General features: G+C 46.3%; 1 long non-coding RNA gene across 1 annotated transcript in view; it reads left to right on the top strand.

Moving 5' to 3' along the window:
- Positions 1-12,846, top strand: part of LOC143793644 (uncharacterized) — a 188,648-nt gene extending 175,802 nt beyond the window's left edge. Inside the window, exon 5 of the long non-coding RNA XR_013220168.1 lies at positions 12,435-12,846. This is a non-coding gene — a long non-coding RNA (uncharacterized LOC143793644). The remainder of the gene's footprint in view (positions 1-12,434) is intronic.
- Positions 12,847-13,052: the final 206 nt, after the last annotated feature.

Here is a 13,052-nt window from a genome sequence, read left to right as displayed (position 1 = left end):
CTGACAATTTTATTGGCTATACCCATTTGCACTATGTGTGGTCTCCCCGAGGGACGTGGTGAGTTATCTGCAGCTCTTTTATACAGTGTGTGCTTGGGCACGGCTTGCATATTCACTTGTTTATTTGAAATTATGAAAGTAGCCGGGGTTAGGCGTCCTAATGTACAAGTACCCTTTATACCTACGGGAAGCCATTTATATGCTCCTTCTCCGCATATCCAAAATGTACCTTCAGGCAGATCCCATAGAGCTGAGTGCTGCAATACCAATCTGTGAGCCAAATCCACAAATCTAGATACATCCTGAAGCATACACCAAGAGGGTTTTTGTCCCAAGGGGCTACAGTACCCGGCTGCGGGATTCCCACATACAGGCATTCCATTGACATACTCATCAGATTCATTACAAACCAGGTTCCCCGGTTTGCTTGTACAACTGTTTACATCACCTTGGGGGAACAACTCAGAATGTTCCCATTTTCTATTATGTATGTATCTTTCCAATACTACAGGTTTGAAGGCATCAGAGGAAGGGGCGGTTGTACTGAAACTGAGCTGTAGATTTTCAGTGGGGACCTGTCCTAGATCAGTTAATCCAGTCTTATTCCTAGGTACCCATGCTCCTCCCTTAAATGCTAAATATTGTAGATGTGTATTACTCCCTGAGAGATTACCCTGCCACCAAGGAAATTCTACCCATCCCACAATTGGTATGGCGATTGTAGTATTCCACAGCCTAGCATTACCAGTTTGGTTGTTGGCCAGTTTGTCTGAACAATTAGGCCAAGCGAATATTTCTTCTGCTGACACGGGAACTGCTAGAAAAGGTATACTTGTGGCTGATACTGGTGAATGGGTACAGATCCAACAATCTGCCAGGGTTTGTGTATTGTTTAACAAGTCATGCACTAATTTTCTATGATGTTGTACGAATCTATTGTTCAAAGGGGTTAGAGAATTTAGTCTTTCCCATGCCTTTGTCGTGGTTAATACTATTAACATCAATATCATGAGTTTATACTGCTTTTTTTGCAATGGCTTGCATGTATCCATGATGCCTTTCCTTCAAGCTTGACTGATGTAGGTGTTGTCAACAGGACTTGGAAGGGTCCGTCAAACCTTGGTTCTAGAGCCTTTCTGGTGTGTCTTTTTACATAGACTTGATCACCTGGTTCCAATTTGTGACTTCCTTCAATGTTGTCAGGATCTGGAAGGGAAGCAAAAACTTGTGCATGCACCTTAGTTAATTGTTTCTGAAGATTTTGCACATAAGAAGTCAATGACTCAATATTTAACACAAGTTGCTGTGGAAAATAACATCCTAAATTGGCAGTCCTACCAAACAAAATTTCATATGGAGACAGTTTAGTCTTACCCCTTGGGGTATTGCGTATTGAGTAAAGGGCCAGTGGAAGGCATTCTGTCCAAGGCTTTCCTGTTTCAGCCATGGCTTTCTGTATTTTTAATTTTAAAGTTCCATTCATGCGTTCCACCTTACCAGAACTTTGAGGATGGTACGGAGTGTGTAACTGACTTTCAACACCCAACATTTTCAGTACATTTTGAAATATTTCTCCAGTGAAATGAGTACCCCTATCTGACTCGATCACTTCAGGGAGACCGTAACGGGGTATCAGTTCGGCAACTAGCTTTACAGCAGTGTTTTTAGCTGAAGCCTTCCGAACTGGATAGGCCTCTGGCCACCCTGAGAACATGTCCACACACACCAACACATACTCATACCCATTACTTTTTGGCAGCTGGATAAAGTCTATTTGTAATCGCTGAAACGGATAGAGAGGTCGGACGTGGTGCTTCATAGGGGTCTTTGTTGTCTGTCCGGGATTATGTGCCAGGCATATAACGCATGCAGCACAATAGTCTCTTGCGTAGTTGCCAAAACCTGGAGCCAACCAGACTTGCTTTGCCAGTAGTGTCATTGCATTTGCAGACACATGAGTAGGGTGGTGCAGTCCACCAACTACAATCGGGTACCAGGCTCTAGGTAGACATATTAGTCCATCTTTCTTCCAAATTCCTGCTTGTTCTTCTGCCCCTTCCTTTTTCCACCTGTCCCTCTCCTCTTCTCCTGCATCTTCCTGTGCTTGTCTCAGTCTATCTTCAGTATTTTCTGTGGGGTTTACAGTATGAACCTGCTGTAAGGGTTTGACCGCTGCTGCCTTGGCTGCTTTATCAGCCCTATCATTTCCCCTAGATTCCCTAGTGTCGAGTCTCACATGTGCAGCTACCTTAATTACTGCTACTTCTTTTGTTTCTTGTGCAGCCTCTAAGATCTGTTTGATCAGAGAAGCATGTTTTACAGGTTGGCCTGACGCTGTCATGTAACCTCTAGCTCTCCAGATTACTCCAAAGTCAAACACAATACCATGTGCATACCTAGAATCAGTGTATATATTAGCTGTCTGATTCTCAGCTATTTTTAGCGCTTCGATCAATGCTGTTAGTTCTGCTTCTTGTGCAGACTGTTTTGGTGGAAGTGGTTCTGCTTTGAGAGTTTCAGATTCTGACACAACTGCATACCCTGTATGAAAGTTACCTGTGTCATCTGCAAACCTACTACCGTCTATAAACAGCTCTAAATCTGGATTTTGAAGTGGTGTTTCGGATACATTGGGTAAGCCTACCGTTTCTTGTAAAATGAGCTCTGTACAATCATGTGTGTCTGTAGGGAAAAAATTTGCGTGTGGATCAGTGTCCTTATTCCCCCCTTCAGACTCGAGAGGTAGCAGTGTAGCTAAATTAAGAGTCTGAAGCCTTGCAAATGTGATAGTAGAGGGGAGCAGCAAAGAAGACTGCAGCCGCAAATGTCTGGCCATGGAAATGTGTTTTGGTTGGACCTGGTTTAATATCCCATAAACATCATGTGTAGTCTGAACTGTGAGTGGATGCTCTAGGACAATTTCTGATGCTTTGTCCAACAATAGTGAGACAGCAACAACTACACGTACACAGGTTGGCGCTGCTCTAGCTACGGGATCTAACCTTGCTGAAAGATATGCAATTGGTCTTTGTTTCCCTGCATGCTTCTGGGTAAGAACTCCTGTAGCATGAGAATCAACTTCTGCAGCCATAAGCTGAAATGGTTTGGTGTAGTCTGGTAGCCCTAACGCTGGAGCTGAAACAAGGGCATCTTTTAATTGTTGGAACGAAATCTGACCTTCTTTTGTCAACAAATAAGGTTCACTTTTTACACAGTCATACAGTGGTTGCATTAGTTGACTGGCATGTATAATCCATTGTCTACAATGAGACACTATTCCTAAAAATGCTCGTAGCTGTTTATGATTTCTAGGCTCATTCATCTGTCTTATTGCTTCAGTTCTTTGAGGTGTAAGATGCTTTTTACCTTGAGAAATGCAATGACCTAGAAAGACCACTTTGATCTGACAAACTTGTAGCTTTTGTCTATTCACTTTACACCCTTCTTTTTCTAGAAAACATAGTAAACTCACAGTGGACCTTTCTGCAGTTTCTAGATCTGGGCAGCAAAGTAGTATGTCATCCACATACTGTAAAATTACTACCTGTGGTTCGGGTTCAAACCTCTGAAGAACTGTTTGTAGGGCATTTGAATAAAGAGTAGGGGAGTGTATCATTCCCTGTGGAAGGCGTGTCCACGCCAACTGTTTGCCCTTAAATGTAAATGCAAACAAATGCCAACTGTCTTGGTGTAAAGGAACCGAGAAAAATGCATTTGAAAGATCTATTACAGTAAACACTTGAGAACTGGCTGGTATCTGTGATAGTAACGTATGAGGATTGGGTACAACTGGGGTGATTGGATCTAGAACTTTGTTTATTTCTCTTAGATCATGTACCATACGATATTTGGGCATGGAACCCTTATCAAGAGTTCTCTTCTTGACTGGATACAGAGGAGTGTTAGCAGGTGATTGTATCTCTACCAAAACTCCTTTCTCTCTATATCCCTCTATCTGTTTTGTAATTGCTAATTCCTGCTGGGCACTCACAGGGTATTGTCTGAGCTGTGGGAGAACAGTTCCTGGTTGCACAGATAATTTTACAGGAGAGATATGCAATAATCCCACATCAGTGTCACCCTGTGCCCACAGTGTTTCTGGGACCGTTGAGAGGTCTAGATCTGTGGTGTACTCTTTTTCTTCAGTATAATCCTCAAAAGCCTGAATTCTGACATATTGTTCTAATGTTTCTGCATCATCAGGGATAGTCAACATAACTGTGCCATCGTCCCTAAAATTGATGTTAGCTTCTAATTTCTTTAGTACATCAGTTCCTAACAGACATGTTGGGGCACCTCTGGCATACAAAAATCTGGATGCAAAACATTTAGGTCCTAATGAGACCTCTAGGGGCACAGTATATGGCAGTGTTCGAATTACCCCATCATAACCCTCAGCAAAAGTTGTTTGTTCTGAAATATCTTCCGGATTCGGAAGAAAATCTTGATTCAAAATTGAGGAAGTTGCACCTGTATCTATCAAAAATGGAATCTCTCTCCCCCCCACATTCACCTGTATCATAGGTCTTCTAGCTGGTAGGGAAGTTTGTAACACATCGAGTCAATCTGAATCTGATATGGGACCATCTATGATGGTAGATTTCTGCTGGTTGTCCGTTTGGGGAGGGTTATTTCTGGGAACAAATTTGCCTGACTTTATATCTGCCAACTTCTTCCTGCACTCTCTTTGGAAATGACCTGGCTTTTTACAGTAGTGACAAGGAAAATTGTGTCTCATTCTTCCTCCTGTATTAGCTTGTGCTATTCTAACAGGCTTACGATTCTCTCTCATATCCATGGCTATTCCTAAACATCGTTGTTTCACAATATTTGGTTGTTCAATTGTTCTCCAATCTGGAGTAGAGGATTTAAATTTTTCTCTGATTTTCGGATCTAGCCCCTCTATTAATTGTTTTGTAAAAAGTCTCCTTACTGAAGCATCAGTCAAATCCAATCCTTCATCCCTAAAGCTATTTTCTAGTTCTTGACTATATTCTTCAATACTTTGCCCAAATTTCTGCATAATCACACCTGTAGACCCCCTTTCCCTCTGTTTTCCTCTCATGAAAATTATTAATGCCTCTGTGAACTGGATACCTGATGCTTCTGTCTGTAAGGCACCCCCTTCTGCCACTGGTCTATTGGGCTGTAGGTGTGTCAATAATTCCTGAAAAAGTCCGGGGGACATTTTCATTCTACATAATTCTTCCCCGTCCGCCCAGACCCCAGCATGAGTCTGCATGATTTGTTGTATATACTGCGCAAACCTTATGGGGTATTGAGTGGGATCCGGTGCATTATGCAAGAGTGACATACCCTCAGCAGGGGACCAAGGAAAGTATTGTCTGGTCTGATGATATCTGGTGTTCATTACCCCGTCAGCACCAGCTTCTCTAAAAGGTCTTGGTACTACCCTAACAGGGGCAAGTACAGCGCCATATCTAGGTGTACCACAGGCTAGGCAATCATTTCTCCAATCTGGATTTTGTTGTCCACAGTGTGAACATTCCCATCCTCCTACCCCACCAAGATTGGGATACAAGGCTGGAAATTGTTTTCCTCCTTCTGCTCTTCCAGATGGTACAAATGATTGGGCTTTTGGATCTAGGTAAGGTGGCGGGATTATGTCACAACTTTTTCCCTTCCCCATGATCCATTTGGAAGTGTCTGGATCGTACTTCCAATTCTCCTCTTTAGCTGTTTTTGAGACCTCTATCATACAGTGTATGATTTCTTCCCACCCATTGTCTTTGATAATTCCACCTCGTTCTTTACTCAGTTTTTCCCATTCTGTACTGAACATAAGTGCTTCTGAAATTCCCAATTTTTCTCTTACCCTTCTAATCTGCCTTCTGACTGTCTTTCCACATCTTTCCTGTATGATATCTGCTGCTTCCACTTGTCCTAAGACGGTTTTTGTCTGTTTATTTCCCATTTTTCTTTTTCAATATTAGCTATTTCTACCCCAGGTGACGTTTGGACAATCACTTACTCTATGGTGATGTCTCGTTGCCTTCTCTCCTAGGGAGCTAAAATATTGAAAGGCTTGTCTGCTCCATTTCTTCTAATATGCAGGACGTACTTAAGTGCTATTATGCACGCAAACAGACCCAGCAACACCATACAGATCACAAAACTTTCTGTGTCAGTTAGCATACTTGTCCCAGGCTCATGAAACCGCGTCCTGGGCTCATTCTATCAAACCTTATCCAGAAATGAAGAAGGTTAAGCACTTAATGAGAGTCAAGCATGGGCGGAGGTCTCCCAGAAGGACGCAACCACATGACCCAGTTAGGCTGACTTCCGTGTATAAGGCTTATACCCCAACTATTTCGGCTTATTTTTCTACGCACTTTTGCTCTTCTTTCACAACATACCACAACCTTCACACTGTTCACACACTGCCAGGGACAGGACTCATAAATCTATACAATATGGTAACCCGAGTTTTATAGGTATCTACTCACTACTAGACTAACCCAGCGTGACACGGCTCATAGAGATCTTTCGGATAATACAGGGCAGATAAAAGAGAACTAATAATGTCTCTTACCTGGCCAGGTTTTTCAGTTCATTTGCCGTCCATTATCCCAGATCTCCGTTGTCCGTATCCGCAGGTAAATCTCGAGCAAATACTCTCACCTCAGGTCCCTGTTCGGGCGCCAAAGTAATGTTGAGTCCTTCTCAGTCCCTGGCTTACTAGAGGTAGGGATCCCAGTGAAATGACACGCAGCACAAAAGGTTGTGTGATCATATACAGGGGAAACCCAGGAGCACGTCTGACTCACTGGGCTCTACCCCTCCTTTTTATAGCAAAAAGTTAAACATTTTACAGACATGCGTACAAGCGCTCATATTTCACATCCTTATACAATAACATCCTATACTAGAGATAAGGTTCAGCTTCTAGTATGTAGGTAAAAGGTTACACTATCAAGAAGGAATGCGTCCATAAAAGGAAATGTCAACTTTGCTTAAGTTTCCTGAAATAAGCCAGATGTCTCAGGAGAAAGACACAATGGATTCTTTCAGTCTGATCTCCACACTTGCATGGGACTGCGTGTTGGGGGGTCTGCCTGGGGAAGGGAGTGATGCTTGCATGGGACTGCGTGTTGGGGCGTCTGCCTGGGGAAGGGAGTGATGCTTGCATGGGATTGCATGCTGGAGGGGCCTGCCTGGGGAAGGGGGTGATGCTTGCATGGGACTGCGTGCTGGGGGTCTGCCTGGGGACGGGGGTGATGCTTGCATGGGACTTCATGCTGGGGGTCTGCCTGCGGAAGGGAGTGATGCTTGCATGGGACTGCGTGTTGGGGGGTCTGCCTGGGGAAGGGAGTGATGCTTGCATGGGACTGTGTGGTGGAGGCAGTGGAGTATCCGGGGGGGCAGCTGGCAGGGGGGCGCCAGCGGGCCGCCTGATGATGCGGCGGTCCAAGGAGGCTCCTCGGCGGCAGCATCTGCCGCCCCCACAGCTGTCCCTAGTCATGCCTTTCAGCTCGCCGCTCGTCTTGTCACTGTGAATCTGTGTGAGACGAGTCCCTTCCCTTTAAGCCCTGGCCCCTGACGACCGCTGAGAGGCGCTGACTGCCGCTGGCACTTCCGCGTCAGGGAAGCGGCTGACGTCACGGAGCGTGACTGTGACTGGCTGCTGCTGCATGGCGCCAGTGTTCGGGTGTAGAGTGCACTGTTGGACGGTGCTGGTGGTAAGAAGGGCTCCAGACCGCGGGGACCGGGTACGCTGAAGACACTGACCGAACTTAAAGCGAACCTGTCACCCCCAAAATGGCTGGTGAGGTAAGCCCACCATCATCAGGGGCTTATCTCCAGCATTCTGTAATGCATTCTGTAATGCTGTAGATAAGCCGCCGATGTTACCTGAAAGAGGAGAAAAAGACGTTACATTATACTCACCCAGGGGCGGTCCCGCTGCGGTCCGGTCAAATGGGTGTCTCATGTCTGCTCAGGCACCTCCTATCTTCATTCCATGACGTCCTCTTCTGGTCTTCACGCCGCGGCTCCGGCGCAGGCGTACTTCATCTCCCTGTTGAGGGCAGAGCAAAGTACTGCAGTGCGCAGGCGCCGGAAAAGTCAGAGAGTCCCAGCACCTGCGCACTGCAGTACTTTGCTCTGCCCTCAACAGGGAGATGAAGTACGCCTGCGCCGGAGCCGCGGCGTGAAGACCAGAAGAGGACGTCATGGAATGAAGATAGGAGGCGCCGGAGCAGAGCTGAGATGCCCATCGGACCGCCCGCCCGCCCCTGGGTGAGTATAATCTAATGTCTTTTTCTCATCTTTCAGGATACATCGGGGGCTTATCTACAGCATTACAGAATGCATTACAGAATGCTGGAGATAAGCCCCTGATGCCGGTGGGCTTACCTCACCAGCCATTTTGGGGGTGACAGGTTCCCTTTAATAGAGAATCAGTCAGAATGATAATGTTTGAAATTTAAGGGGGCTGGCTGGTTGGGGGTCGGCTATATGGAGCCTGCAAGCATGATAGGGAGGGTCGGGAGCAGCAGCCAGGAGCAACGCAACGGTATGTGTCACACTTGTGACTGAAGACTGAAGCAAAGCCAGGGGGCTGGATGAAAGACTGAGGAACATATGATACGGGGGGGATGGGGGCACAAATCAGGACCTTGTGGGGGGCACAAATCAGGACCTTGTGGGGGACACAAATCAGGACCTTGTGGGGGGCACAAATCAGGACCTTGTAGGGGGCACAAATCAGGACCTTGTAGGGGGCACAAATCAGGACCTTGTGGGGGGCACAAATCAGGACCTTGTAGGGGGCACAAATCAGGACATTATGTGTCAATAGAGTTAAGGTTCAAATGGGGAAGTTTTTTTTTTGTTTTTTTTTTTTTTTTGTTTTTTTTTGGGGGGGGGGGGGGGGCGGGCGCCAAACTGATCCTTTACCCCGGGTGCAGGAGAGGCTAGATACACCTCTGGCTGGAGGGGCCTGCCTGGGGAAGGGTGACTGCATGCTGGGGGTCTCTGTGGGAAGGGGGTCATGTTCCTTGCGAGTGGGGCTGGGGGTCTCTGGGGAAGAGAGGCTGCGTGCTGGAGTCTGTGTGGGAAGGGGGCCATGTTGCATGCGTGGGGGGTCTACCTGCAGAATGGGGCTGATGTTGTTCGCATGGGTCTGTGTGGTGTGGGGGGCTGATGTCACGTGCTGTGCAGGTCAGTGTGTGATGTCACTTGCGGGGGGGGGGTGCAGGGAAGTATAGTGCTACGTGTGTGGAGGCGAACAGGGGAGGGGATGAATGATGATGGACATCTGAGGGATTGATATTACTTGGCATGAGAATCTCTGCCTGATGGTGAGGAGTCGTTTTTTTTTTGTTTGTTTGTTTTTTTTTTTACATAAAACATTTTCTCATTAATATTATTGGGCACACATGATGTCAGGCTGATGACTGACCTGTGATCTCTGGGAGCGTCGCTACGTGACAACAGTGTCTCCAGATCCCGGGCTTTAGGCTGTGTGCACACGTCGCTTTTTTTTTGCGGTTTTTCGTTATAAAAACGCGAAAAAAACGCTCACATTAAGCATCCTATTTAATAGAATGCAATCCCCATTTTTTGTGCACATGCTGTGTTGTTTTCCTGAGCAGAATCGCATTCCAGAAAAAAAACGCAGCATGTTCATTAAACTTGCGGAATCGCGGGGATTCTGCACACATAGGAGTGCATTGATCTGCTTACTTCCTGCTTGTTGCTATGCCCACCATGCGGGAAGTAAGCGGATCATGTGCGGCTGGTACCCAGGGTGGAGGAGAGGAGACTCTCGTCCACGGACTGGGCACCATATAATTGGTAAAAAAAAAGAATTAAAATAAAAAATAGCGATATACTCACCATCTGATGGCCCCGGAGCAGGGCCGGTTTTAGGCAAAGTGGGGCCCTAGGCAAAAGTTTAAAATGGGGCCCCAAATGCTAACATATTGCACCAACAGAAACATTTTGGTTGTAGCTACATGCGCTGATTTCAGGCCACTAAACGAGCGTGATCAACAATATTGAAGTAATTCGCCACTTGTTTCCAGCCTCTTTACACTGGCTGGGGACAGAATGATCACTAGTAAATCAATCTGTCCCCATACAGTATCATCTTAGCAGAATATCTGCAGTTTTAACTGGGCGATGTGCTGATGAGAACAATGATTTTTGTTCCGGCATATACTGTACATACATACACCGTACATACACACAGATACACATACCGTACATACACAGACATACACCTTACATGCATACACACATACAGTTATATACACAGATAGTATACACATACCGTACATACATATACCATACATACACACAAATACACATACCGTACATACACAGACATACACCTTACATGCATACACACATACAGTTATATACACAGATAGTATACACATACCGTACATACATATACCATACATACACACAAATACACATACATACACCGTACGTACACACAGATACACATACAAATACAGTATATGCAAACACATACATATACCATACATACACACAGATACACATACATATACCATCATACATACACATACCGTACATACACACATGCATATACCGTACATTCACACAAATGCCGTACACACATATACCGTACGTACACACAGATACACACACATATACCGTACATACACAGATACAGTTATATACATATAGTACACACATACCGTACATACATATAAAATACACCCAAATGCACATACCGTACATACATACATATACCGTACATGCATACACACACATATACCGAACATACAGATACACATACACGTACCGTACATACACACATACAGTATATACATAGTATACACATACCGTACACACATATACATATACTGTATGTACATGCACATAAACATACATATATACCATATATCCATACAAATTATTTCACATACACAGATACACACATACTGTACATGCATACACACACAGCCATACAACTATACCATACATACACACATATACTGTACATACACAGATACACACACAGAAACATACACATAGATACACACAGATGCACACATACATATACAAGCATATACATACATACATACTAATCTTGTATAGGTGATCAGATGAGCCCTGCAGGTCAGTTCAGCTGGAGAGGGCTGCAGACCCCACTGTGGGGGATGGGGCACAGAGCAGACAGCACCTGATGATAAATTCCCAGTAAGGGAGGAAAAGACTCAAATTCAAAAAGTTCCATGACTAAAATTATGAAGAGATAAGTTATAAAGAGCACTATAACTGCACATTACTCTTCAGGTCACTTCACAGCATACATTTTGCTGCCGTGCTGCCCCTGCAGTGAGCTCCTCCCCCATCTCTGCTCTGTGAGGAGACGCTGCAGCCTGCTCTGAGCAGAACAGTGGAGGGAGCAGAAGACCCCTGTAAGTCCTGCTCTTCCTCCATGATGGCTCTATGTGCTGTGCAGCCGGGGCCCCTGACTGTAGGCGAGTACTCACCATTAGGACACGCCATGCAGGGGAACAGACGGCAGCCAGTGAGCGCTCTCCTCAGTCTGGTCACTGTGAGGTAAGGAAAGCGTTCATTGGCCAGCGTCTCTCCCTGCATGACACGCCCCCTTTTTGATCTCCTGCACTTCGCGCCCCGCTCTCTCCCCGACACTGGGTGTTCCATGATTACAGGAGGGAGTGAGAGGGGCCCGACCCTGCATGATACCGGGCCTGCCTGCAGGGGCCCCCCTCCACCTCTGGGCCCTGGAGCAGTGCCATCAACAGTATGTCTGCCCCTGGCTGGGGGCCCCTAGGGCAGCGGGGGCCCCAGGCAGCTGCCTAGTCTGCCTGCCCCTAACGCCGGCCCTGCCCCGGAGTCCTCCCACCTCTCAGCGGTGCATGCGGCCACTTCCGTTCCTGTAGATGCTTTGTGTGAAGGACCTGCGATGACGTCGCGGTCACATGACCATGATGTCATCGCAGGTCCTGAACACAAAGCATCTATAGGAACGGAAGCGGCCGCATGCAGCGCTGAGGAGATCGGGGGCCATCAGATGGTGAGTATAACCATTATTTTTAACATTATATCTTTTTACTATTGATGCTGCATAGGCTGCCTCAATAGTAACAAGTTGGTCACACTTGTCAAACACTATTTTTTTTGTGACCAACCTGTCAATCAGTTTTCCAAGCGATGCTACAGATCGCTTGGAAAACTTTAGCATTCTGCAAGATAATTATGCTTGCAAAACGCTAGGAATATGCATGCCAATTCCGCATGCGATATACCCACGGCAGGAGTTCCAGAATTGCCGTGGAAATTTCCGTGGCAATTCTGCAACGTGTGCACTTAGCCTTATTCTCTCCTCGCTCGCTGTGCTGCTCAGTATTAGCCCGGTGGCCACTACTTGTATCGAGGTTTCTGCATGATTTTTTCTGTTTTTTTTCTAGGTATTGTGGCTGTCCCCCCGAGCAGTGACCTCCCTGCAGATGTCATCTCATCACTGGACTTCTCTTCACCAAGTGGAATGGCGCGGTGCCCCCACAATCCATGCAAGGACCCAAAGGGATGACACTGTGGGCATCTGATAATGTCAGATAGATGAGTATAATTACTACAAAAAAAACCCCCAAAACCTCCCTTTCTCTCCATTTTATATTGTCTTGCTAGGGTCTCTCCCCGCCCCGGTCCGCTCCTCGCATCTCTCTCCCCGCCCCGGTCCGCTCCTGCCCACCGGCATCAGGGGCTTATCTCCAGCATTCTGTAATGCATTCTGTAATGCTGTAGATAAGCCCCCAATGTATCCTGAAAGAGGAGAAAAAGAAGTTATATTATTCTCACATGGGCTTTCCGATGGGCGTTGTGGTCCGGGGCCTCCCATCTTGATAGGATGACGTCCTCTTCTTGTTTTCACACTGCGGCTCCGGTGCAGGCGTACTTATATTCCATGTTGAGGACAGAGCAAAGTACTGCAGTGTGCAGGCTTCGGGAAAGGTCAGAGAGGCCCAGCGCCTGTGCACCTCAGTACTTTACGCTGGAGCCGCAGCGTGAAGACAAGAAGAGGACGT

This window comes from Ranitomeya variabilis, chromosome 1 (assembly GCF_051348905.1).
Source record: "Ranitomeya variabilis isolate aRanVar5 chromosome 1, aRanVar5.hap1, whole genome shotgun sequence".
Taxonomy (NCBI): domain Eukaryota; kingdom Metazoa; phylum Chordata; class Amphibia; order Anura; family Dendrobatidae; genus Ranitomeya; species Ranitomeya variabilis.
Note: the sequence above shows the minus strand (reverse complement) of the source record. Positions and strands in the feature narration are given on the sequence as shown.